Genomic DNA, 27,100 nt, shown 5'->3' with positions numbered 1-27,100 from the left:
TATCGCTGGCAGATCCTTATGCACCCTCCCTGGTATGCTGGATGATCAATATCGATCATCCAGCACACCACCAACTTACCGACTACTATAGCGATCCGTGATCATCGATCGCAGATCCCTATAGTAACTTGCTCAAAATTGAGCAAGTTGACCGGCATGCACGCCGGATGGACGATTTCGCTATCGTCTATATGTGGCCATGCATCGCTGGTCAACATTAAGTTGGTAGGGACCATTTAAAAGAACAATTTGAAAGATTAGAGTAATGATATCGTTATTGTTCTTTTAAATCGCTACGTGTGTAAGGACCATTACCCTGTCTCCCTCCCTGTCCCTTCCTCCCTCCCTCTCTCTGTCTCTCTCTCTCTCCCCCTCCCCCCCTCCCTGTCTCCTCTCCCTCACCCCTTTCCCTCTCTTAGGGGTCTATTTGATGTTAATTATCGGGGTCCGAACAGACCCTGATAATTAACATTCTAATGCTACGCGAGCGCCGGAGCAATTCATCATTGCTCCAATGCGGAGACAGCTGATCCTAAAATCAGCTGTCTCCCCAAAGTGTTTCACTGTTCCTTTCAGAGGAGACAAGTGCGCTTGTGTGACTTACGGGTCACGCATGTGCACAAGAGCGTATGGGGACAGCGGGCCATTCTGAGAGAGGAAGGTAAGCAGGAGATATCTGTGATATATCCTGCTTTACCTTCATGATGAATGACCCAAAAACCTAATTTCTACAATTGCAGGTGAAAATTTTAATTTTCCTCTGCTTTTGTAAATATTAAGTGACGATGAATATGTATCTCCCTCCTTGTCCCTCTTTCTCTATCTCCCTGACCCTTCTCTTTCTCTCTCTCTCTCTCCCTTACTCTGTCCTTTCCCTCACTCTCTCTGTCTCTCTCCCTTCCCCCTTTCTTCACCCTGGCAATTTTATTGATGGGGCCCCCACAAGTCTTAATCCGGCCCTTAGCCATGTTATTACTTAGTGACGCGGCCGGGTATGAGATGCGCGGCGGAGCTGCCAGTAGGATTGCCCGGAGGCACCATGCTGAGGACATGGTGGAGTCACTGGAGTGTTACGTGCGGCCGCAGTGATGTAATGACGCGGCTGGCTGATGGATGAAAAGCGCGGCAATGGCGGACGAGAAGCTGACTGGATGTACTGGATGCCATCTTCGTACATCTCATGATCTGCTGACAGACGCCATCTGCAAATGCCAGGGTATTACTGTGAGTGGCATAATGTGTTATAAGAAGCATTATTGTGTGTGTGTCATAATGTATAAGGGGCATTACTGTGTAGCAAAATGTATAAGGGGCACTACTACTGCATGTCACAATTTATAAGGGGCACTATTACTGTGTGGCATAACATGAATGGGCTCTACTGTATGGTGTAATGTGAATAAGGGTCACTACTGTGTGACATAATGTGAAAAAGGGACACTACTGTGTGACATAATGTGAATAAGGGACACTACTGTGCCATGTAGTGTGACGAAGGGACACTACCGTGTGGTGCAATGTGACTAAGGGGACACTACTGTGTGACATAATGTGACTATTATGCACTACTGTGTGACGTAACATGAAAAAAGGACACTACTGTGTGACGTAACGTGAAAAAGGTGCACTACTGTGTGACTTAATGTGAATAAGGGACAGTACTGTGCGGTGTAATATAATGAAGGGGCACTACTGTATGGTATAATTTCTTTAGATTGTAGGCTCTAATGAGCAGGGCCCTCTTCCCTCATGTGCATCTCCATATACTTTCTTTTAGTTATTACTCCTCAAAAGAGCTCTAACAATTTATTGCTGACTCCCTGCTGCTTATTTTGAGCGCTATGATCGCTAATGCAGCATATACTTGTCCTGTATTGTATTGTACTGTAAGTCACTGGTTTCTTGTTCACTTATTATTTATGTACTTTGTAAGGCGCTGCGGAACACTTATGGCTCCATAGAAATAGAGGATAATAACGTGACTAAGAGTCACTACTGTGTGGCATAATTTGAATTGGGGATACTACTATGTGGTTACATACCTTCCCAGCGAGACCACACCTGGAGAGGGAGGCACGCGCTCTCCCTGCTTCACCTGTGGATTGCGGCACAAATGCTCTTTTGTTAAAATATGTAGTTACAGCTCTGCTTTGGTGTGCACAGATGTCTCCTCTGCATTCAGCACCTCTGCCCTAAAAAATTCCTGCAGTGCACACTATCTAATCCTGTACAACTGCTAAGCTAGGGCTTGGTCATTTGGGAAAATGCCTTCCCTTTTCTTTGTGTGTGACCTACACCAGTAATGTCTGACTATGGCACTTGTTTGAATCCCCTGCAGGATGAGCTCTGTTGTAGGTATTACATTTTTAATACAGAGAATGATGTGTGCTTGTATGTTGTTCTAATATTATATTTGTAAGAGCATAGACTAAGAAGTGGGAGGGGCCAGGAATAGTAAGGGGAGAAGTCTATGCCAGGAGCCAGATGCTGTCACGAGTTGGGCCTGTTTGCTCTTTAAATGCCAGGGCCTATTTTTAGTCCCAGTCCGGTCCTGGGCCCTGCCTTCCTGCAATAGAGGGCATGGCTACAAAACAGTGGGGCCCACCGGGGACGTCCCCAGTCTCCCAGTACGAGCATGGATACAAGCTTTAGTTCTGCTGTGTCCATATCCTCACCTTACCATTTGCATGGTGTAATTGAAGACATGATTTGTCAGACCACATGACCCGTTTCCAATCATTTATTGTGCAATTTCTGTGTTCCTTTGCAAACTGGAAGCATTTTACCCTGTATTCAGCAGATAGCAATGGCATAACCTACATAAGAAGGAGCATTTATGGTTTATTTTTAAAGGTTCCACATATTCTACTGAAAGAGTTTTGAATCCACACAATGGTGAATTCAATGTTACTGGAGGATTAACTAAATTAATTTACATCGGTGAAGGGATATATTATGCAATTGGAAGGGGACACCTTTATTTTTTTATATATACACTACTAGGATTTTCTATGTTTGCAGTATTACACTATTGTACATTTTTTCTTTTTTATCTGAGATTTATTATGGATTGTGGATAATGATTCAGACTACTGTAAGAGCAATATTTATTACATGTACAAAGAAAACTGTATCAGGTATAATGGCGCTTATAAATAGAACAGATGTACTCCCCTGTTAATAAGGATCACTTTCTTCAATGGAGTGATTCGAGTGTTACATGTAAAGAGAAAAAAAAAAACAATACAAAAACAATCGTGTAATCCTGTTTGATACATGAAACAAATAATTTGTGATTATTAATTACAGTATATTATATATTATTGGGGATGCCCACCTCTCCTCTGACTCTCAACCTCAGGCTTAAATTCATGCATGTAGCAGTATCTTTAGCGTGATTTTGTAGACCATTATACCTGATACAATTTTCTTTGTATATGTGTTGTGTCAGTTGTGGTGAAACTCCTTTGGTACCAGAGTGTGTAGGCTGTGAAGAATCTGGGTCTTAAAGCTGAGGGCTACTGAATAACCCAAGCTACCTTTAGAATCAGAATCCCACAGACTATACAAAAGGGAAGATACATCTGTATCATTATTATATTTTAAGGTAGCAATAGAATGCACCAGTAGTTCCTAAACTGGGTGCCAAAGGGCACGTGCAGGGGGTCACGGGTTGGAGGTCCTGAACCTATTAAAATTATCCATGGTCAATTGATAAGCAAAACCAGTGCTGATGGCTGCCAATCATAGAATATGTGGACAAACAGAAATACAACCCTGTCCACACCACATAACCCTAAGGATGACCGGTAAGCACAATTTACTTAATTTAATAGTTTTTCAATAAGAAACTGTTGGCCTTGGGGTGCCGAAGAAAAAAATATGATACTCTGGGGTGCCGTGTTTCAAGAAATTTTGGGAACCATGGCAATATACCAATATCACAGTGAATAGTAATGTAAACAATTGCAAGATCATTCACCAAAACCAGGCAGGCCAGACAAATCTAACCAAGAGAGAGGTAAATGCATTTGTAGCAGGTATACAGGGAGGCTGGGACAGGCTTGCTGGTTTTCTAAATAAGAAAAGAGATCAGTTCATAAGAGCATGCAGCAGATGTCCCAGATTTGGAGCACATGAGAAACTTTGACGTTGCTGAAGATCCAGGGGAGGGATGCAGTCATTGGGCAGAACAGATAAATCTTCCAAAAAAAGAGATGACCAAAAAGAAATCACGCAATGCAGCTATACAGAGACGCTGGGACAGGTTTGCTGGATTTGTAAAAAAGAAGAAAAATCAATTCATAAAAGCAATTAGCAGAGGAATCTCACCGGTTCAGTAAGCTGCAGAAGAAAGCTGCACTATGCCCACCTGCCACCAAAGCACAGAGACTATCCCTTTAACAATTTACTTTCCACTCACTACTTGGAAAGGAAGGTTATGGCAAAGTGATGCTGGCAACAGATGCTATTCGTAGGAAAAGAGTGGCAGTTAAAATCTTGAAGAAGACAGCATTAATTAGAATCTTAAAGAATAACAGTGAAAACAGTTTGGTTGAGTGTCAGGTCCTTGAAATGTCACATGAGAGCATTTTTCTGATCCATGGTTATGCAGCCTTCCACACAGAGAGCTATCTATACTGTGTACTGGAACTTGCTGGCGGAAGGGATCTGTTCGATTTTGTGAAAGAGACCTCATTGGTGGACCCAACCACAATAAAATGTATAGCTGCTGAGCTGGTTTGTGGATTGCAGTTCATGCATCCAAGAGGAATTATTCATAGAGACCTAAAATTGCAGAACATTTTGCTAACCACAGAAGGTCATGTTAAGATCACAGACTTTGGTCTGGCCCTATAATGCATATGGACAAACCAATGCCAAAGTACTTGGTGGGACCAATGGCTATAATGCTCCAGAAATTATAACTTGCCAGCCATACAGTGCTGGTGTGGACTGGTTCGCATTTGGTGTTATTTTATATCTACTCACCCTACGAAAGTACCTTTTTAATGGAGAGTCAGCTTCTGTGATAAACACAATGATTCTTACACAAGAACCAACATATTCAGGGCTTACTGATCCTGTATCAAAGGAAATTTTAATAAAGCTCCTGTGTAAGGAACAGTCCCTCCGGCTTGGGGTAAATGGTAATGTACGAGAACACCCCTTCTTCTCTTTAATTAACTGGGCAGCGACAGAGACTGGAAAAACAGCATTACACTGCACAAGGAATCTATGGATCTAGATGAAAAACAGTAAATTCCTCTGTCCCATAGTTAAGTTTTCAAAGAACCAGGGCTGGATTATAGGGAGGGCCCCCACACATAGGGGGCCCCCATACTGTCCTTGGCCAGTCAGCCCCTTCCCGAAGATGAACTGTTTTTCTTTAAAATTTTATCGGAACCGCCTGCCGCGGTCCGCAATTAAGCCCCGCCCCCTGCTTGCATTTGGCTCCGCCCCCTTCTGCTGCTGCTGGCCTGCTGCCTCTGAAGTAAGCAATAATGTTTATGTGTATCTGTGTCCATGTCTGTGTGTGTCTATATGTATATATGTGTGTGTGTCTATATATATACATATACTGTATATATATATATATGTGTGTGTATATATATATACATACATACACACACACACATCAGGCAGGCAGCCCGATGAATGTGTGTATAAATATTAGGGATGAGCGGGTTCAGATTTCTAAAATCCGAACCCCCCCGAGTTCCCCCGATCCGAGTCGGGAACTGAAATCGAGACAAAACGTCATCATCCCGCCTTCCGAATATCGCAGGTTTTGGATTCTATAAAAGGTCCCCGCGTCGGCGCCATTTCTCCGTCTGTGGACAATGAAGACAGAGGGTGGGAGTTAGGGCTGGCTGGGCTGTGTTGTGTTGTGCTGTGCTGCTGTTATCCATAGGGGCTGTGTCCACTCCTCCAAAGTCCATAGGGGCTGGCTGGACTGCGTTGTGCTGCTGTTGTCCATAGGGGCTGGCTGGGCTGTGTTGTGCAGTCAGTTGTCCATGGGGGCTGTGTCCACTCCAAAAGTCTATAGGGGCTGGCTGGGCTGTGTTGTGCAGTGTCCCATAAAGGCTGTAGTTCTAAAGGGGTGCTGTAGTGTTGTCCAGGGGGTGATCTGTCCATCAGGGGTGCTCCCTCCAAGTGCAAAAAAAAACATTTATTTCTGTTTGTGTGTGAATTGTGTGCACTGTAGCTGCACGTGCATCAACAAAGGAGCAGCGCCAAGCGTGCGCCTGTCTGATAAGTAAAGGGCCGGCTGGCTCATCTCTTAAAGGGTGGTGTAACTCCCAAAGTGCACTTCAAAAACAATAAAAAATTCTTCTTTTCTGTGTTGTGAATTGTGTGCACTGTAGCCGCACGTGCATCAACAAAGGAGCAGTGCCAAACATGCGTCTGTGTCATAAGTCTGTTAAAGGGTGGTGTAACCCCCAAAGTGCGCTCCACAAAAAATAAACAATTGTTTTTATTTAGTGTGTTTGTGTGTGAAATGTATGCGCAGTAGCCGCACGTGCATCAACAAAGGAGCAGCACCAAGCGTGCGCCTGTGTCATAAGTAAAGGGCCAGCTGGCTCATTTCTTAAAGGGTGGTGTAACCCCCAAAGTGCACTTCAAAAACAATAAAAAATTCTTCTTTTCTGTGTTGTGAATTGTGTGCACTGTAGCCGCACGTGCATCAACAAAGGAGCAGTGCCAAACATGCGTCTGTGTCATAAGTCTGTTAAAGGGTGGTGTAACCCCCAAAGTGCGCTCCACAAAAAATAAACAATTCTTTTTTTTATGTGTTTGTGTGTGAAATGTATGCACAGTAGCTGCACGTGCATGAACAAAGGAGCAGCGCCAAGCGTGCGCCTGTTTCATAAGTCTGTTAAAGGGTGGTGTAACCCCCAAAGTGCACTCCAAAAAGAATTAAAAATTCTTCTTTTCTGTGTTGTGAAGTGTGCACTGTAGCCGCACGTGCATCAACAAAGGAGCAGCGCCAAGCGTGTGCCTGTGTCATAAGTCTGTTAAAGGGTGGTGTAACCCCCAAAGTGTGCTCCAAAAAAATAAACATTTCTTCTTTTTTTTCTGTGTTTGTGTGTGAAATGTATGTGCAGTAGCCGCACGTGCATCAACAAAGGAGCAGCGCCAAGCGTGCGCCTGTGTCATAAGTAAGGGCCGGCTGGCTCATCTCTTAAAGGGTGGTGTAACCCCCAAAGTGCACTCCAAAAAAAATTAAAAATTCTTCTTTTCTGTGTTTGTGTGTGAAATGTATGCACAATAGCCGCATGTGCATCAACAAAGGAGCAGCGCCAAGCGTGCGCCTGTGTCATAAGTCGGTTAAAGGGTGGTGTAACCCCCAAAATGCACTCCACAAAAAATAAACATTTCTTCTTTTTTTCCTGTCTTTGTGTGTGAAATGTATCTGCAGTAGCCGCAAGTGCATCAACAAAGGAGCAGCACCAAGCGTGCGCCTGTCTCATAAGTAAAGGGCCAGCTGGCTCATCTCTTAAAGGGTGGTGTAACCTCCAAAGTGCACTTAAACATTTTTTTAAAATTCTGTGTTGTGAATTGTGTGCACTGTAGCCGCACGTGCATCAACAAAGGAGCAGAAGCTGCTGCCACTAGTCATGACATAGATGATAAAATTCCATCAACGTCGTCTGGCAAGGTCGATACCCAGTGTCATAGTAGAGGGCATATAAAATCCCAAATGACAAAGTTCAGGAAAATGACCTTAAAAAAAATACTTAAATTATCTGAGGAGAATCGTAAACTTGCCAATATGCCATTTACGACACGAAGTGGCAAGGAACGGCTAAGCTCTTTCCCTATGTTCATGACTAGTGGTTCAGCTTCACAAGACGATGGAAGCCCTCCTCCCGCTACAAAAATCAAACGAGATAAGCTGGCAAAAGCACAGTGAAGAACTGTGCGTTCTAAGAAGATATCACAAATCCCCAAGGAGAGTCCATGTGTGGTGACGGTTGCGATGCCTGACCTTCCCAGCACTGGACAGGAAGAGGTGGCTCTTTCCACCATTTGCACGCCCTCTGCAAGTGCTGAAAGGAGCACCCACAGTCCACTTGCTGATATGCAAATTGAAAATGTCACTGTTGAAGTACAACAGGATGAGGATATTGGTGTAGCTGGCGCTGAGGAGGAAATTGGCGAGGAGGATTCTGATTGTGATGTGATTTGTTTAAATCAGGCTCCGGGGGAGACAGTTGTTGTCCGTGGGATGAAAAAGCCCATCACGGTCATGCCTGGGCAGAAGACCAAACATTCCACCTCTTTGGTCTGCCAATATTTCTATCCAAATCCGGACAACAACTGTCTTGCCATATGTACCATATGTAAAGGTGAAATAAGTAGGGGTAGGGATGTTAACCACCTAGGAACATCCTCCCTTATACGTCACCTGCAGCGTGTTCATAAAAAATTTCTTTCAAGTTCAGAAACTTTGGCTAAGACCGTAAGTAGTCCAGGGACACCTAAATCCCTTTGTACTGTTGTATCCAAGTGCCTGCAAACCACCCCGTCAACTCCCTGCTCGTCAATTTCCTCCTTAGTCAGGATCGGAAGTAGTCCTGCAGGCCATGTCACTGGCATGACTAACTCTCCTATCCGGGATTCCTCCGGAGGATCCTGCATTGATACGCCTACTGCTGCCGCTGCTGCTGTTGCTGCTGGGAGTCGTTCATCATCCCAGAGAGGAAGTAGGAACACCACTACTTTTAATAAACAATTGACCCTCCAACAGTCCTTAGCGAGGAGGATAAAGTACGATAGCAGTCATCCTGAAGCAAAACGGATAACTGAGGCCTTGACTGCTATGTTGGTGTTAGACGTGCATCCGGTATCCGCCATTAGTACAGTGGGATTTAGACAATTGATGGAGGTAGTGTGTCCCCGGTTCCAAATCCCGTCTAGATTCCACTTCACTAGGCAGGCAATACCGAGACTGTGCAGAAACGTCAGAAAAAGTGTTCTTAAGTGTCCTAAAAAAATGCGGTTGTACCCAATGTCCACTTAACCACGGACATGTGGACAAGTGGAACAGGGCAGACTAAGGACTATATGACTGTGACAGCCCACTGGGTAGATGTATCACCTTACGCAGCAACAACAGCTGCGTCACCAGTAGCAGCATCTCAGAAACGAAAGCTCGTTCCAAGGCAGGCTACACTGTGTATCACCGGTTTCAGTAAGAGGCACACCGCCGACAACCTCTCAGAGAAACTGAGGGAAATCATCACCCAGTGGCTTAACCCACTTAGACTCTCCTGGGGATTTGTGATATCTGACAACGCCACCAATTTTGTGCGGGCATTACATCTGGGCAAATTCCAGCACGTCCCATGTTTTGCTCACACAATAAATTTGGTTGTGCAGAATTTTCTGAAAAACGACAGGGGCGTGCAGGAAACGCTTTGGGTGGCCCGAAAAATTTATGCCCACTTTCGCCATTCAGCAACTGCGTGCCGAAGACTGGAGTGCCAACAAACATACTTGAACCTGCCCCGCAATCACCTGAAGCAAGAGGTTGTGATGCGGTGGAACTCAACCCTCTATATGCTTCAGAGGATGGAGGAGCAGCAAAAGGCCATTCAAGCCTATACATCCACCTATGACATAGGCAAAGAAGGGGGTATGCATCTGACTCAAGTGCAGTGGAGAATGATTTGCGTGTTGTGCAAGGTTCTCCAGCCCTTCTAACTTGCCACACGTGAAGTCAGTTCAGACACTCCAGCTTGAGTCGGGTCATTCCCCTCATCAGGCTTTTGCAGAGGCAGCTGGAGAAAGTGAAGGAGGAGCTAAGATGGAGCGATTCCGCTCGGCATGTGGGACTTGTGGATGAAGCCCTTCATTCACTTTGCCAAGATTCCTGGGTGGTCAATCTGTTGAAATCAGACCACTACATTTTGGCCACTGTGCTCAATCCTAGGTTTAAAGCCTATGTGGTGTGTCTCTTTCCAGCTGACACAAGCCTGCAGAGGTGCAAAGACCCTGCTGGTGAAAACACTGTCAGCTGAAGCAGAACGTGACACGTCAACAGCTCCTTCTTCAGTTTCTCCCGCAACTGGGGCGCCAGGAAACAACTTAAGTATCCTAAGCAACCCGCTGGCGGTGATGCAGGGCAGGCAGGACCAAGTTTGGACATATGGTCCAGACTGAAGGACCTGGCAACAATTTCTGACATGTCTACTGTCACTGCATATGATACTGTCATCATTGACAGAATGGTGGAGGATTACATCGGTGACAGCATCCAAGTAGGCATGTCAGACAGTCCGTACCTGTACTGGCAGGAAAAAGAGGCAATTTGGAGGCCCCTGTACAAACTGGCTCTATTTTACCTGAGTTGCCCCCCCTCCAGTGTGTACTCCAAAAGAGTGTTTATGCAGCCGGGAACCTTGTCAGCGAAAGGCATAGGAGGTTGCTTCCACAAAATATGGAGAAGATGATGCTCATAAAAATGAATAATCAACTTTTCCAGGAAGACCAGCCTCCAGAACGTACAGAGGGACCTGTGGTGGTGGATTCCAGTGGGGACAAATTAATACTATGTGAGGATGAGGATGTACACAACACTGAAGAGGGTGAGGAATTGGTGGATGAGGAGGATGAGGATGACATCTTGCCTCCGTAGAGCCAGTTTGTGCAGGGACAGATTAACTGCCAGCTTGTTTTGTGGGGGCCCAAACAAACCAATCATTTCAGTCACAGTCGTGTGGCAGACCCTGGCACTGAAATGATTGGTTTGTTAAAGTGTGCATGTCCTGTTTTTACAACATAAGGGTACGTGGGAGGGCCCAAGGACAATTCCATCTTGCACCTCTTTTTTTTCTTTGCATTATGTACTGTTTGGGGCCTAGTTTTTCAAACTGCCATCCTGTCTGCCACTGCAGTGTCATTCCTAGATGGGCCATGTGTTTGTGCCGCCCACTCGTGTCGCTTAGCATAGTCATCCAGCTACCTCGGTGCAACCTTTTGGACTGAAAACAATATTGTGAGGTGTGAGGTGTTCAGAATAGACTGGAAATGAGTGGAAATTAATGTTATTGAGGTTAATAATAGCATAGGAGCAGAAAAAAACACAAATGATGTGATTTTAGCTGTTTTTATGCTTTTTAAAAAAAATACAGATCCAAAACACAAAACCCAGAACCCAAAACACGGAAGGGTGGCTTTGGCAAAACCAGTCCAGATCCAAAACACGAAGAAAGAGCCAGATAAAAAAAAACAAGTCACAAAACACGAAAAGTGGCCGGTGCACACCCCTAATATATATATATAAAATGTTAAAATATATACATACACATGTATATATATATGTGCGCATGTATGTATATGTATATATATATATATATATATATATACACACAACACGAAGGTAGTGGCACTCTGAGACTTGAAAGCGGTTAGCAAACGTATAACATTTATTCCATATGCAGGAACATAGACCAACATTTCGGGGCAACACCGTCCCTTTGTCAAGGTGAGTAACAAGAAGTGTACTAAAATTCTACCTTAAATACCATCGAGGAGCCCGCCAGTGTGTAAGCGCGCCAGGAAACAGAGCGAGAGTGCGACTGCTGTGTCCCAGAGTGATGACGTCATCCTGCTGATGACGCCCGGTTGTCCGGGTAACCAGGGACGCGGACCAGCCTGTGTAATAAAGAAGACAAGTACCCGTGATCGACAACACATGAAAAACATGTAAAGTAATAAAGAAAAATTACATCACAAAATGAGACAGAATGACCAAAACAACCACCAATATCTAAAATGCATAATCCCGAAGACAGAGGAAGGAAAATGAGGCTGTGTCAATAAACAAAGAAATGATCACACATAACAATGCTCAGCCTCTAACAGAAATAGGGCTGAACCGCAATAGGTAAATCAGAGGCTCACCATGCAGATACCGATTTACTGTAAACACAATGTGATTGTTAAAGCAAATAACATAGACACATTCTCCTGGATGAGGAGATTACACCATAAGGGTAACTATAGGACCATGATAGTAGATGGATCTTGCCAACAAGGCAAGGCACGATCTCTATAAGCTATTAATATATATACATTGTACGTCCATTGGATAGTGTTAAAGGACCAGTTCAACTGATAGTCCAATACAGGAGGTCACAAGACTCAGAACACACTCCACGTGATCCTTTCGTTGAAACCATTAGGCTAATGGTGTTCAAATTATACATCCATTTGGCTTCCATTTGAAGGAGCTTATTAGCTCGGTCGCCCCTCCTCAGAGACTGAGGCACGTGATCAATTATGATGTGTCTGAAATTCATCAGATCATGTTTTTGCTCCGCGAAGTGTCGGGCCACAGGCTGATCTGAAATCTTGCCACTCAAAGCCACTTTGATGGCTGAGCGGTGTAACGCCATCCTCTCACTTAGGGACCTAATGGTCTTCCCTACGTAGTATTGACCGCAAGGGCAAATAATGATGTAACAACAAACATCAGAACATGTTTGATGGTAAACTGCTGTTCAGTATGCGGATGCTTGAAGGTGGAAAAAGTAATCATATTGCGGCATGTAGTACATCGTAGACAGTTATAGCAACCAGGCGCCTTAGATAGAAAATTTTGTGAAGCCGGGGTGTGTGCAAAGTTGGTGATGTCCGTGTGAACAATCATGTCTTTGGTGTTCCTACCACGAGTGAAGCAAGTCATGGGTCGTTTACCTTTGAAACATTTTATGTCCCTATCTGTAGAGACTATAGGCCAAAGTGCCCTAGTCGCCCTCGATAAAACAGAGCTAGTGGTGATATATTTGCTAACCCAAGGAATGATTTCCTTGTTGGTCCTCACTTCAGATGATAACAGCTGAGGCCTGGGCATCCCCATGACCTCTTCCTTTTGTTCAAGCAGGGTGCTCAATTTATAGCCTCTGGTTAAGAACTTGTTGATCACTATATCTAATTCAGTGCCAAGGGACTCACGATCGCTTGTGATCCGTGCCACACGGATCATTTGTGACTTAGGAGGTCCTTTAATTAATGCACGTGGGTGATTAGCCCTCAGGAGCGTGTTTTTGTCCGTAGGTTTGGAAAACACTTTAGTGCCAATATGTCCATTATTGATGATCACTTGGACATCGAGGTAATTTATGCTGTACTCGTCTATTTGAAGGTAAGTTTAATAGGGGAATTCCTATGGTTAATGTACTCCATCAATTCGATGAAACGATCCCTTCCGCCAGTCCACAGCATAAAGAGATCGTCAATGTAGCGAGCAAAAGCCAATATGTATTTAGAGACCCCAGGATGATTGAAGAACGTGAATCTCTCCTCACTGAACATGTATATATTCGCGTAGGAAGGGGCCACTTTACTCCCCATTGCACATCCGTTAAGCTGGAGGAAGAATTCCCCATCAAAGAGAAAATAGTTTCTCTTTAAAGTGAGTTCTAATACACAGAGGAACAGTTCCAGATCTACCGACTCCATTTTCTCTTTAACCAAAAATTCCCTCTTGGCTGCAAGCCCCCCTGCATGGGGAATACTGGTGTACAAGCTACTGACGTCCATCACACACATCAAAGTACCTCTGGGTACATTACCCACTCTGTCTAGTAGAAAACAGGTGGTGTCCTTGATAAAGGTCTCTTGCTTCATCACCAACGGTTGAAGTACACTGTCTAAAAATTGAGATATCGGTTGAAAAAGAGAGTTTCTTGCCGAGATAATCGGGCGGCCTGGGGGTTTCCTTAGATCTTTATGGATCTTTGGGACCGTGAATAAGATAGGGACTACTGGGTATTCCTGTTGTAATGCTGTAGCCAACTCCTTAGGTAGCTTTCCTTGAGAGACGGCTTCCATGAGTATGGTATCTAGTTCCCTCTTATATTCCTCAGTTGGATCCGTGGGCAGACGTTGGTACGTTTCAGGGACAGCCAGTTGGTCACAAATCTCGGATCTATAAGCACTCAAGTCCATTATCACGATCCCTCCCCCTTGTCGGCGGGACGGATGATCATGTCTCTATATGAACCCAAGTCCCGTAGTGCTTTCCACTCACTTTTAGACAGGTTATGGTGTTTGGTGGTCGTGGCAGCATTATATCTAACAACAGAATTGTCCAAAAGACGCGTGAATGCCTTAATTGATGCGTTAGTTGATTGAGGATCGAACTTCGACTTGAATTTGGAATTGGTAAACTCTGATGTACAGTAGCAGGCGCAGGTGGTCTGTCCTGAAAATGTTCCTGTAAGCGTAACTTACGGGCAAATTTATATAAGTCAATTTTCCAGGATAGCTCATTGTAATGATTTGTTGGAATGAAGGACAACCCTTTATTCAAAACACTGAGTTCGGCCGGACTAAGCTGTCTAGTGGACAAATTGTAGATTAAGTTCTCTTTTGTTCCAGGTCTTTGGAGCCTCGAGTTCTGGCCCCCCCTACAGGTGGCCGGCCTCTGCCTTTTGGGCCTTTTATGACAGGGGCCGGTGCCCCTAAAGGGACAGATGTCACTTCCTGAGAGCCATCCGAGTCCCGAATGGCGAATTCACCGTCACTGTTAGAAGAAATCGGCTCTCTTGCTTGAGCCTCTCGGCGTTTCCTCCAGCTGTGTTTAGATCTAAAATTATATGGTTTATGTGCTCCTGGCTCTCCCCCCATAAGCCATTTGTAGACCCTGTTGGTGTCGTAATCCTCTTTGACTATGTTGTGTTTATTTCTTTTAAACTTAATTAAATCCCGGCGGTACACATCACATTGTGTCTGTAATTTATGGATCCAATCCTGGGACTTATCTTGCTGCAGAGAGAGAAGATGCTCATGTTCAAACGCTGTAACTTTATCTTTAGTTGATTTCAACTCGCGACCTACCTCTTCCACTACTAGCAGCATTAAATCCATGCTGCATTTGTTGAGAATTCCAACCCACTTCTTGCAAAATTCCGGATTAAACCGGCCAATGGTTGGAACATTCCTCACTCTAAAACCCCTCAGGATCATTTTTTCCCTATGGTAATCTGAGAGGGATATTCCATGTAGTAGGAAGTCGATTTCTCTGCGTTTCAACTTGAGCAACTGATGGACATTGTTGAATATCGCTCATAGATAATTGTTCTTTAAATAAAAGTCTCTCCACATCATCGTCAGTGAAGCTATGCATGTCCCCGATTGTGATGTTAAAACTCCGACACCCTTGTGCCTCCTCTGGGATCAGATGAATATCCATAATGATGCAGCACTAGCAGATCCTTCCAAAAATAATGATTCGGGTAACGCAGATCCTTAAAAGCAAAACACTCACTGCTTGCTCCCAAAGGGAGTCATATGATTGTAAACGGACGTGTGCCCTGACTCAAGAGGGATCCAAATCCCAAAAAGCTACAAACAAGATAGTCCGGCACTCACAGCAATCCAAGATCCTTATACGCTCAGGTGCCTCCCACTGAAGCAAAAGTACACAACACGGAAGGTAGTGGCACTCTGAGACTTGAAAGCGGTTAGCAAACGTATAACATTTATTCCATATGCAGGAACATAGACCAACGTTTCGGGGCAACACCGCCCTTTTGTCAAGGTGAGTAAAGAGAAGTGTACTAAAATCCTACCTTAAATACCATCGAGGAGCCCGCCAGTGTGTAAGCGTGCCAGGAAACAGAGCGAGTGTGCGACTGCCGTGTCCCGGAGTGATTACGTCATCCCACTGATGACGCCCGGTTGTCCAGGTAACCAGGGACGCAGACCAGCCTGTGTAATAAAGAAGACAAGTACCCGTGATCGATAACACATGAAAAACATGTAAAGTAATAAAGAAAAATGACATCATAAAATGAGACAGAATTACCAAAACAACCACCAATATCTAAAATGCATAATCCCGAAGACAGAGGAAGGAAAATGAGGCTGTGTCAATAAACAAAGAAATGATCACACATAACAATGCTCAGCCTCTAACAAAAATACGGCTGAACCGTAATAGGTAAATCAGAGGCTCACAATGCAGATACCGATTTACTGTAAACACAATGTGATTGTTAAAGCAAATAACATAGACACGTTCTCCTGGATGAGGAGATTACACCATAAGGTTAACTATAGGACCATGATAGTAGATGGATCATGCCAACAAGGCAAGGCACGATCTCTATAAGCTATTAATATATATACATTGTACGTCCATTGGATAGTGTTAAAGGACCAGTTCAACTGATAGTCCAATACAGGAGGTCACAAGACTCAGAACACACTCCACGTGATCCTTTCGTTGAAACCATTAGGCTAATGGTGTTCAAATTATACATCCATTTGGCTTCCATTTGAAGGAGCTTATTAGCTCGGTCGCCCCTCCTCAGAGACTGAGGCACGTGATCAATTATGATGTGTCTGAAATTCATCAGATCATGTTTTTGCGCCGCGAAGTGTCGGGCCACAGGCTGATCTGAAATCTTGCCACTCAAAGCCGCTTTGATGGCTGAGCGGTGTAACGCCATCCTCTCACGTAGGGACCTAATGGTCTTCCCTATGTAGTATTGTCCGCAAGGGCAAATAATGATGTATACAACAAACGTTGAAGTACATGTCAGAACATGTTTGATGGTAAACTGCTGTTCAATATGCGGATGCTTGAAGGTGGATCCAGTAATCATATTGCGGCATGTAGTACATCATAGACACTTATAGCAACCAGGCGCCTTAGATAGAAAATTTTGTGAAGCCGGGGTGTGTGCAAAGTTGGTGATGTCCGTGTGAACAATCATGTCTTTGATGTTCCTACCACGAGTGAAGCAAGTCATGGGTCGTTTACAGGGGCGGATTGGGCATTACTTTTTGCGGGGAAAATCCCGGTGGGCCGATTGGTTGTGGGGCCGCTTGTTATTTGAGGCCCCGCCCCATGATTCGCGTCACCCAGCCGGCTCCTGTGTGTTTTACACAAGCAGCCTGGCTGCCTATCAGTACTGCCTGGCCGTGCCTTAGCCTCTCTCACGAGAAGAGAGGCCAGTGGCCAGCATCCTATCAAGGCTCCACCCAGCGTACAGTCGGAGTGAGGTGAAGTGGCGCTGGACCACGGGTGACAGCGTGGCCGCGGTGAGGGTAAGTTGCCGCGGGGATGGGGGGCCGCCGGCCGGTCAGAGCAGTCTTTCAGCCTGATCACATCCTCTCCACTCTCCCCTCCCCAGGTTGTGAAGTGTCATGTTTAAGTTTCATTTCACAGCCTGGGGAGGGGGCAGAGTGGAGAGGAGACAATCGGGTCTGGCTGCAGTCTAGGGGGTGGTGATCTGTCTGTTGGGGGAGGGGGCTCTGATATACTAGGGGTTGTGCTGGAGAGATGATGATCTGTCTGTGGGGGAGGGGGGTCTGATATATTAGGGGCGGGGTAGATGATCTGTCTGGGGAGGGGGGTCTGCTATATTAGGGGTGGAGGAGATGATCTGTCTGTGGGGAGGGGGTGCTCTGCTATACTATGGGTGGGGGAGATGATGATCTGTCTGGGGGAGGGGTGGTCTGCTATACTAAGGGCGGGGGAGATGATCTGTCTGGGAAGGGGGGTCTGCTATACTAGGGGTGGGGGAGATGATCTGTCTGGGAAGGGGGGTCTGCTATACTAGGGGTGGGGGAGATGATGATCTATCTGGGGAAGGGGGGGTCTGCTATACTAAGGGTGGGGGAAATGATGATCTGTCTGTGGGGATGGGGGGTTGATCTGTCTGTGGGGAGCGGGGTATTCTGTGCTAAGGGGAGATGATCTGTGTGTGAGAAAGAAGGGCTAATCTGTGCTAGGGCAGGAGGACGCCACTGAGGAGACGCAGAAGGATGATGCTCGGGAGACGCAGGAGGATGGCACGGTGGGTGGATGGTGCCGGAGAGAATTGGGGGTGGCACTGGAGAGGCGCAGGGAGATAGCGCTGAAGAAACACATGAGGGGATAGGTTGGAGACACACCAAGACGCTGGTGCTGGAGACACACATATAGGACGGTAGGAACGCTGATACTATTAGAAGAAACACTGGGGCACAGTCATCTTCAGTAAGATAACAATTCTAATGAAACCATATTACTGATGCAAATGGTACCAAAAGAGCAAATATATTTTATTAATATAAAATTGTTTGATATGGGAAACCCACATTTATTATCTGGTTGAACCTCTGTTGCATGATAATGACATTGGTTTTATTGGGACACATACAGGCGGCTTCCAGACCATGGGATCTCATGTGTGAATAGCAAATACCAACTCAAGACACTGCCTATCCAGGGAGGATCAATTTCTTCAGAGATTCCCCGTTGCAGAGTAATCATATAGGTAAGAAAATGCTCATTCACATGCTCGCTGTGCTTATTCACTGGAGAGAGGGACTGTGGGCATGGCTATCAGCTCCTGGAGCGGTAGGCATGCCCCCAGTATGACTATGACTGAAACAGGGGGAGTGGCTTGGAGGTATGGTGTTTCGCATTAGGCCACACCCCTTTCCACAAGGCCACACCCACTTTTTCAACGTGCGCCTTCGGCGCGCACACCGAGGGCCACTTTCACGTTTTTTTCCAGGGCCACTTTCATTTCCCAATCCGCCCCTGGTCGTTTACCTTTGAAACATTTTAAGTCCCTATCTGTAGAGACTATAGGCCAAAGTGCTCTAGTCGCCCTCGATAAAACAGGGCTAGTGGTGTTATATTTGCTAACCCAAGGAATGATTTCCTTGTTGGTCCTCACTTCAGATGATAACAGCTGAGGCCTGGGCATCCCCATGATCTCTTCCTTTTGTTCAAGCAGGGTGCTCAATTTATAGCCTCTGGTTAAGAACTTGTTGATCACTATATCTAATTCAGTGCCAAGGGACTCACGATCGCTTGTGATCCGTGCCACACGGATCATTTGTGACTTAGGAAGTCCTTTAATTAATGCACGTGAGTGATTAGCCCTCAGGAGCGTGTTTTGTCCGTAGATTCGGAAAACACTTTAGTGCCAATATGTCCATTATTGATGATCACTTGGACATCGAGGTAATTTATGCTGTACTCGTCTATTTGATAGGTAAGTTTAATAGGGAAATTCTTATGGTTAATGTACTCCATCAATTCGATGAAACGATCCCTTCCGCCAGTCCACAGCATAAAGAGATCGTCAATGTAGCGAGCAAAAGCCAATATGTATTTAGAGACCCCAGGATGATTGAAGAACATGAATCTCTCCTCACTGAACATGTATATATTCGCGTAGGAAGGGGCCACATTATAAAGAAAATTGCTTTAACAATCACATTGTGTTTACAGTAAATCGGTATCTGCATTGTGAGCCTCTGATTTACTTATTAAGGTTCAGCCCTATTTTTGTTAAAGGCCGAGCATTGTTATGTGTGATCATTTCTTTGTTTATTGACACAGCCTCATTTTCCTTCCTCTGTCTTCGGGATTATGCATTTTAGATATTGGTGGTTGTTTTGGTCATTCTGTCTCATTTTATGATGTCATTTTTCTTTATTACTTTACATGTTTTTCATGTGTTATCGATCACGGGTACTTGTCTTCTTTATTACACAGGCTGGTCCGAGTCCCTGGTTACCCGGACAACCGGGCGTCATCAGCGGGATGACGTCATCACTCCGGGACATGGCAGCCGCACACTCGCTCTGTTTCCTGGCACTCTTACACACTGGCGGGCTCCTCGATGGTATTTAAGGTAGGATTTTAGCACACTTCTTGTTACTCACCTTGACAAAGGGGCAGTGGTGCCCCGAAATGTTGGTCTATGTTCCTGCATATGGAATAAATGTTATACGTTTGCTAACCGCTTTCAAGTCTCAGAGTGCCACTACCTTCCGTGTTGTGTACTTTTGCCTCAGTGGGAGGCACCTGAGCGTATAAGGATCTTAGATTGCTGTGAGTGCCGGGCTATCTTGTTTGTATATATATATATATATATATATATATATATATATATATAGTCTTGCTTGCAGAGCGACACTCCTGGCACAAACTGAGATTCCAACCACGTGTGTAATGTCAACGTTTCAAAGCCTTTAATCCGGCTTTTTCATCAGGGCAATATATATATATATATATATATATATAAACTTTTATTGATAGGGGCCCCAACACATTTGTTGCCCAGGGGCCCCTACAGACCATAATCTGGTCCTGCAAAGAACTAATAACTACCACGAACCAGAGGCTTTTTGCTAACATTCCATTTGTGTGCCCTAAATGGGGTGAAAGTTAACACAATGTGCCAATGGAAGCAGACACGACATGATATCAGACGGAGACCTGGACTAACAAAAAAATAGCAAAATCTGCAGTCCTAAAAACATCTTGTTCCTGCTGTGTCTGCTGCCTGTTTACATCCCTGGAGATACACAGTCTGTTCCATGCCCCGATCTCAGCTACTTCCAATGAGATGCACTGTCTGCCGCCTGCCCCGACCTCGGCTACTCCCTTAGACATGCACTGTCTGCTGCCTGCCCTGGCCTTGGCTACGTTCCTGGAGATGCACTGTCTGCCACCTTCCCTGACCTCAGCTACATCCTTCGAGATGCACTGTCTGCCACCTGAGCCAGCGCTGCTGCGGGAATGCATGCCAGTATGCCCGGATTTTTAAAGCAGCAAGCATGTTAAAGGCTAAACCAAGCTTGAAAATGGCCGCTGTGGCCATTTTCCCGTCGTTCGTTCATGCGCAGTACAGGGAAAATGGCTGCCGTGGCCATCTTGCCGGTGACCTGCGCATGCGCTCTAGATTCCGGGCACACACTAGTGCTCAGTACGCCGCCGGCTGCCGGACAGAGAGGAGGGGGCCCATGACGGAGACTGCACATGGGCCCCCTCCTCTCTAGAAACCTTCCGTGTTGTATACTTTTGCTTCAGTGGGAGGCACCTGAGCGTATAAGGATCTTGGAATGCTGTGAGTGCCGGACTATCTTGTTTGTGTATATATATATATATATATATATATATAGTCTTGCTTGCAGAGCGGCACTCCTGGCACAAACTGAGATTCCAACCATGTGTGTAATGTCAACGTTTCAAAGCCTTTAATCCAGCTTTTTCATCAGGGCAGTATATATATGTATATATATATATATATATATTATATATATATATATAAAACTTTTATTGATAGGGGCCCCAACACATTTGTTGCCCAGGGGCCCCTACAGACCTTTAGAAACAGCTGTGAGCAATTTCAAATCAGATTTACTAATGTTCAAAAAGAATAAATATAAACGGGTTCGGGAGGACTATAAAGATCACAATGTGTATCAATGGTTAACCGATAATGAAGTTAGATGTCCCTGGAGGATGACTACTGGGTGTAAGAAAAATTGCAATCACAGATCCTTTACGGATCTAGATTCACAGACATCCCAGAGTGATTCTGACAATTCACACTCTAAAAAATCTTTTTTAAGGGAAGCTGTGGGAAATCGGAGCAAATTACAAAAAGACGTAGATGCAGAAGGGGAGGGACACGATTCAAGTCCCAAAGAAGGGCTAAACAGGAACAGAAACCGAAACAAGAAGAAGTCGTCATTTTTAATCTATCCAAATATATTCCAACTGATGTTGAATTATCAGTACTATCCAAAGGCTTAACGTTTGTTAAAACCTTTCAGCAAAAACCATCTGACTTAGAGATAGATTTATACAAGTTTCAGAGACAGTTTAGATTAAAACATTTTTTTGATTCTAGAACTGCCAGTAATATAAAATATGACTTTAAACCAAAGAGTACATTTGACCCTATAGTCAAAATTCGTATATAGACACCTTCATTAATTTAGTTAAGAAAGACACCATACCAGTCATTAAGCGACAAAAGACCTAATTTTCCAATTTGTCAAAATTACAAATTGATGCGATAAAAGACCTAAAGGATAATAATGATATTATCATTCGCCCCGCCGACAAAAGCGGGGGTATAGTAATCCTTGATAGGGAGAAATATATACAAGAGGTCTATAGACAGTTAGCAGATGAGGGTTGTTATAAAAAATTAAAGAGTGATCCCACCATTAATTTAAAAAAAGAAATAGATAATGTAATCAATATGGGTCTAACTACCTCATGGTTAGATGAACAAACAGCAGCTTTTTTGATACAAGAGTATCCTGTTGTTCCCCTTTTGTACATCTTACCGAAAGTACATAAAACCCTGCATGACCCACCTGGGAGACCAATCATCTCCTCACGTGGGTCATTATGTCAAACTCTGTCTCAGTACGTTGACTTTATTTTACAGCCGTTAGTTCAAAACACGGAATTTTGCTTGAGAGATACGACTCATTTTTTGAATAAATTAACTACCTTACCGTTACCGGGTGAGGGTACTATTCTAGTTACGCTAGATATAGTGAACCTGTATACAAATATCCCTCATAATTCAGGGATGGAGGCTATTAGGAATATTGCCATTGATAATCCACATTATGTAGGGCCACCTATTTATTATTTGCTTTTACTTATCAATATCATACTACATAAAAATTATTTCATGTTTGACAATACTTTTTATTTACAGTCACGAGGGACTGCGATGGGGTCCAATATGGCCCCATCGTATGCCAACCTTTTCATGTATGATTTTGAGAAGAGATTAATTTTGCAACATCCTTTGGCCAATTATATTCAATTTTATGTTCGGTTCATTGACGATATCTTTATAGTTTGGACAGGCAATCAGATGGAATTGTTCACATTTTTTGATAGTCTCAATAACATCAGTGATGACATTAAGTTCACATTAAACTTTAGTGACAAGGTCATAAGTTATTTGGATGTCAATATTGATATATCTACAGGTCGGTATGAGACCACTGTATTTACCAAAATGACAGACAGGAACACATTGTTATCTGCAGATAGTTTTCACCCTATGCCACTCAAGAGAGTGTTACCCTTCTCCCAGATGCTGAGAACAGTAAGAATTGTTTCGGACAAAGACAAATTACCGTCAGCATTGAAACATATGGGTGAGAAATTTTTACAAAGGGGTTATGACTATAAAGAGATTAGAGAGGCTACTGAGAAGTGTTTAAAACTTGATAGGAGTGAGTTGCTTGCCAAAACAAAAAGTGTTGAACATTCCGATCGCATGATTTTTTCCACCACATTCTCTATTGGATCTCATATAGTTAAAAGAGCAGTCATGAAACATTGGTATATAATGCAGTCGGATCCTATATTGGGTAAAGTGTGTCAAGAGCTGCTCATGTTTTGTTACAGATGCAGTAATAATATTAAAGATGCAATAACTGTCTCAGACATTGGATTGAGGAAACAAGCTGGTTGGCTATCTTTAAAACATGGGGCATTTCGATGTTCCGGCTGCATTAACTGTCGATTTATGCTAACAGGCACAGAATTTAAAGATGACAACTCTGGTAGAGCAATAAAAATTCAATATTGTTTAAACTGCGAAAGCAGGTATGTTATTTATATCATTGTATGTCCTTGCAAACGCTTATATATAGGGAAAACTATAAGAATGCTTAAGGAATGCATAGCATTGCATAGGTTATCGATAAAAAAGGCATATGATAATCTTGACACAAGCACTCCTCCAGTGGCAAGACACTTCGTACAAATGAAACATAGTATCATGGACTTTCGTGTCATACCCATTGATCATGTTCCGCCTTTAAAAAGAGGGGGCAACAGGGAGAAATTACTTCTACAACGGGAAACCAGATGGATCTATGAGTTTAAATCTATGTCACCAAATGGTTTAAATGAGGAATTGAACCTGTCTTGTTTTCTTCAACCTAATACTATTTCTCTTCAAATATTTTCTTGTTTACTTTATGTATGATATGTTGCCATTGTTTTATGTGTGCTAGCTATTTCTGTTTGTCTGTATCTGTCACACATGTGGGGAAGTCCGCATGTGGATCACTCTCTACCTGATCAACTCCTAACCAGGATGCTAGGTCAGTGTCTTGGTTAATATAGCAACATATTTCACAGCCCAGAAATTAGGTATAGCTATTCAAGCCGTTTCCCCCAATTGGAACGCAAGCATGTGTTCCGGGGGGGGGGGGGGGGGAATGAACCGCAGACATCTTTTCCGGCACATTGGTTTGCCGATTAGACGGAAGTCGGATCATTATGCCATTTGCTGGGATTGAGATGCATCAGGTGGGTGATTGTGCGGATTTTCTACACAGGTGTAGGTATTATTGTTGTGTATATCTTGTGTTGGGTTTGCTGCAGTGCTATCACTCTGTGCCCCGTGATGGTGTGAGGAAGCACCGAAACAGCTGTCGGGCTGTGACATATTGGCTCCTTAGGACTACAGCACGTTTGTTCCATGGTGGTGACTATGCATGATAACACTGCAGCTACCTTTATTATATGATGGGAACCTCGCTGTTTGTTCACAATGCTTGAAAAAGCTTTAAGGAGCCTGATTGACTGTATACTACTGCTGGATACACTAGCACATTTGTTATATGTGTTTGTATTTGTTCATACCATCGCGAATTTCTACACTAAAGGAATATTTTTGGAATTCATGGTGTGCTGGGTTTTTTTTGTGGCTGCAGAGAAATTTTTCTATATTTATTGAACTGTGCACCCGTCTTTTGGCTACTAGGAGTGTGCACACTTGCTCTACAGACTTTATATATATATATATATATATATATATAAAACTTTTATTGATAGGGGCCCCAACACATTTGTTGCCCAGGGGCCCCCACAGACCTTAATCTGGTCCTGCAAGGAACTAATAACTACCACGAACCAGAGGCTTTTTGCTAACATTCCATTTGTGTGCCCTAAATGGGGTGAAAGTTAACACAATGTGCCAATGGAAGCAGACACGACACGATATCAGACGGAGACCTGGACTAACAAAAAAATAGCAAAATCTGCAGTTCTAAAAACATCTTGTTCCTGCTGTGTCTGCTGCCTGTTTACATCCCTGGAGATGCACAGTCTGTTCCATGCCCCGATCTCAGCTACTTCCAATGAGATGCACTGTCTGCCGCCTGCCCCGACCTCGGCTACTCCCTTAGACATGCACTGTCTGCTGCCTGCCCTGGCCTTGGCTACGTTCCTGGAGATGCACTGTCTGCCACCTTCCCTGACCTCAGCTACATCCTTCGAGATGCACTGTCTGCCACCTGCCCCGACCTCTGCTACACCCCAGGAGATGCACTGCCTGCCTCCTGCCCTGACCTCGGCTACATCCCAGGAGATGCACTGTCTGCCACCTGTCCAGACCTTGGCTACATCCCAGGTGATGCGCTGTCTGCACCTGCTCTGACCTCAGTTACATCCCATGAGATGCACTGTCTGCTGCCTGCCCTGATCTCGGCTATGTCCCAGGAGATGTACTGTGTGCCACCTGCCCCAACTTCGGCTACATCCCATGAGATGCACTGTCTGCTGCCTGCTCTGATCTCGGCTATGTCCCAGGAGATGTAGTGTGCCACCTGCCCCAACCTTGGCTACATCCCTGGAGATACACTGTCTGCCACATGCCCCGACCTCAGCAATGTCTCAGGAGATGCACTAATTGATATATATATATATATATATAATAGTAGAAGATTCTCAGGATTGAGCAAAGAAGATGATAGGGGTACCCCTTGCAGAAAGGTGCAGCCACTGGGCTGTGTAGCAGCCTTGAGGGCTGGTAGAGGATGCAGCCACTGGGCTGAGTAGCAACCTTGAGGGCTGGTAGAAGATGCAGTCACTGGGCTGTGTAGCAGCCTTGAGGGCTGTTTAGAGGATGCAGCCAATTGGACTGTGTGGCAGCCTTGAGGGGTGGAAGTGGTTACAGTCTCTGGGTGGAATAGCTGCCTTGGAGGCTGGTAGAAGATGCAGCCACTGGGCTGTGTAGCAGCCTTGAGGTCTGGAAGTGGTTCAGTCTCAAGACAATATAGCAGCCTTGAAGGCTGGTAGAAGATGCAGCCACTGCGCTGTGTAGCAGCCTTGAGGGCAGGAGTGGTTGCAGTCTCTGAGCAGTATAGCAGATGACGCAAAAGTGCAACTTGTGCCGCTGAGATGGCACCAGCGACTGTTGACACAGTGCAACTTGTGCTGCTGGGTTGACACAAGCAGTGGATGTTGCTGGTGTGCGACCTGTGCTGCTGAGATGACACAAGCAGCGGGACACTGGAGTGTGGCTAGTGTGGCCGGGTTGACACATGCGGTGGATGTCGCTGGGGTGCGACCTGTGCCATTGAGAAGACACAAGCGGCAGGATGCTGGAGTGTGGCTAGTGCCGCTGGGTTGACACAAGCCGTGGATGTACCATTTTGTTGCCCTTCTCCCCTGCAGGTGGCCTGGTTTGCTCCTCCAAACCCTGATAGTTAATACATTTTAAAAAAGCAATTAAATTCCAAAGACTAAAAACCTTATGGTTTCACATGTCCCATTAAGGTTTCTTAGACATGATCTGAAATTTCACAAAACCTATTAAATTTCTGCCACTCAAACTTCAAAAAGCATTGAAATTACGATCATTAAGGTTGACGCCTAAATGGACATGTTCCTTCCGCAATACAGATATGGTATGCCATCACACCATGTGGTTAACTGCAGACTCAGCACTCTCGCAGAGTGAGATTGCTGCCACTCACAAAATGGAGGAGCTGCTAATTCACAGAATTGTGTGCTCATTGGAATACACACATACAGTCTATGCAACGGAGGTCTGAGAAGAAGATAGAGCTGCGCAGATCAGATAAGAGTGGTGTGGATGGGAGGAGGAGACAGAGCGGCGTGGATGCAAGAACCAACCTCCTATTTCTCTTTATGATTGTGATATGCTTAAAATCTTTTATTACTTATTTTCTTTTTTTGCTGGTCTTTCTGTTCTCTCCACCGAAATGCAAGGGACAAGGAGACATACACACTGAGGACTAGAGGGGACATGTAAGCATACACTCTGAGGCCTGGGGGAAAGACATTATGACACACATTGGGGCCTGGGAGAGTGACATGGTGAAATTCATACAGGGGTCTGGGGGGACATGGAAACACACACTGAACCATGGGGTGACAGGTAGACACACAATGCGGCCTGGGGGTATGACATTGGAGCCTAGTGGGGAAGGGTGACATGGTGACACAAACTGACCTGGGGTGGGGGACATAGTGACACACACACACACAGGC

The 27,100-nt window shown here is 44.7% G+C and overlaps 1 pseudogene; it reads left to right on the top strand.

Annotated features, from left to right (window-relative positions):
* The first annotated feature begins 1,128 nt into the window (after positions 1-1,128).
* LOC148502899 (protein kinase C delta type-like) overlaps positions 1,129-27,100 on the top strand; it is a 42,747-nt pseudogene continuing 16,775 nt past the window's right edge.

This window comes from Taudactylus pleione, unplaced genomic scaffold, assembly GCF_031769625.1.
Source record: "Taudactylus pleione unplaced genomic scaffold, aTauple2 ptg000479l, whole genome shotgun sequence".
NCBI classification, from domain to species: Eukaryota; Metazoa; Chordata; class Amphibia; order Anura; family Myobatrachidae; genus Taudactylus; species Taudactylus pleione.
This window is presented reverse-complemented; position numbering and strand designations above follow the sequence as displayed.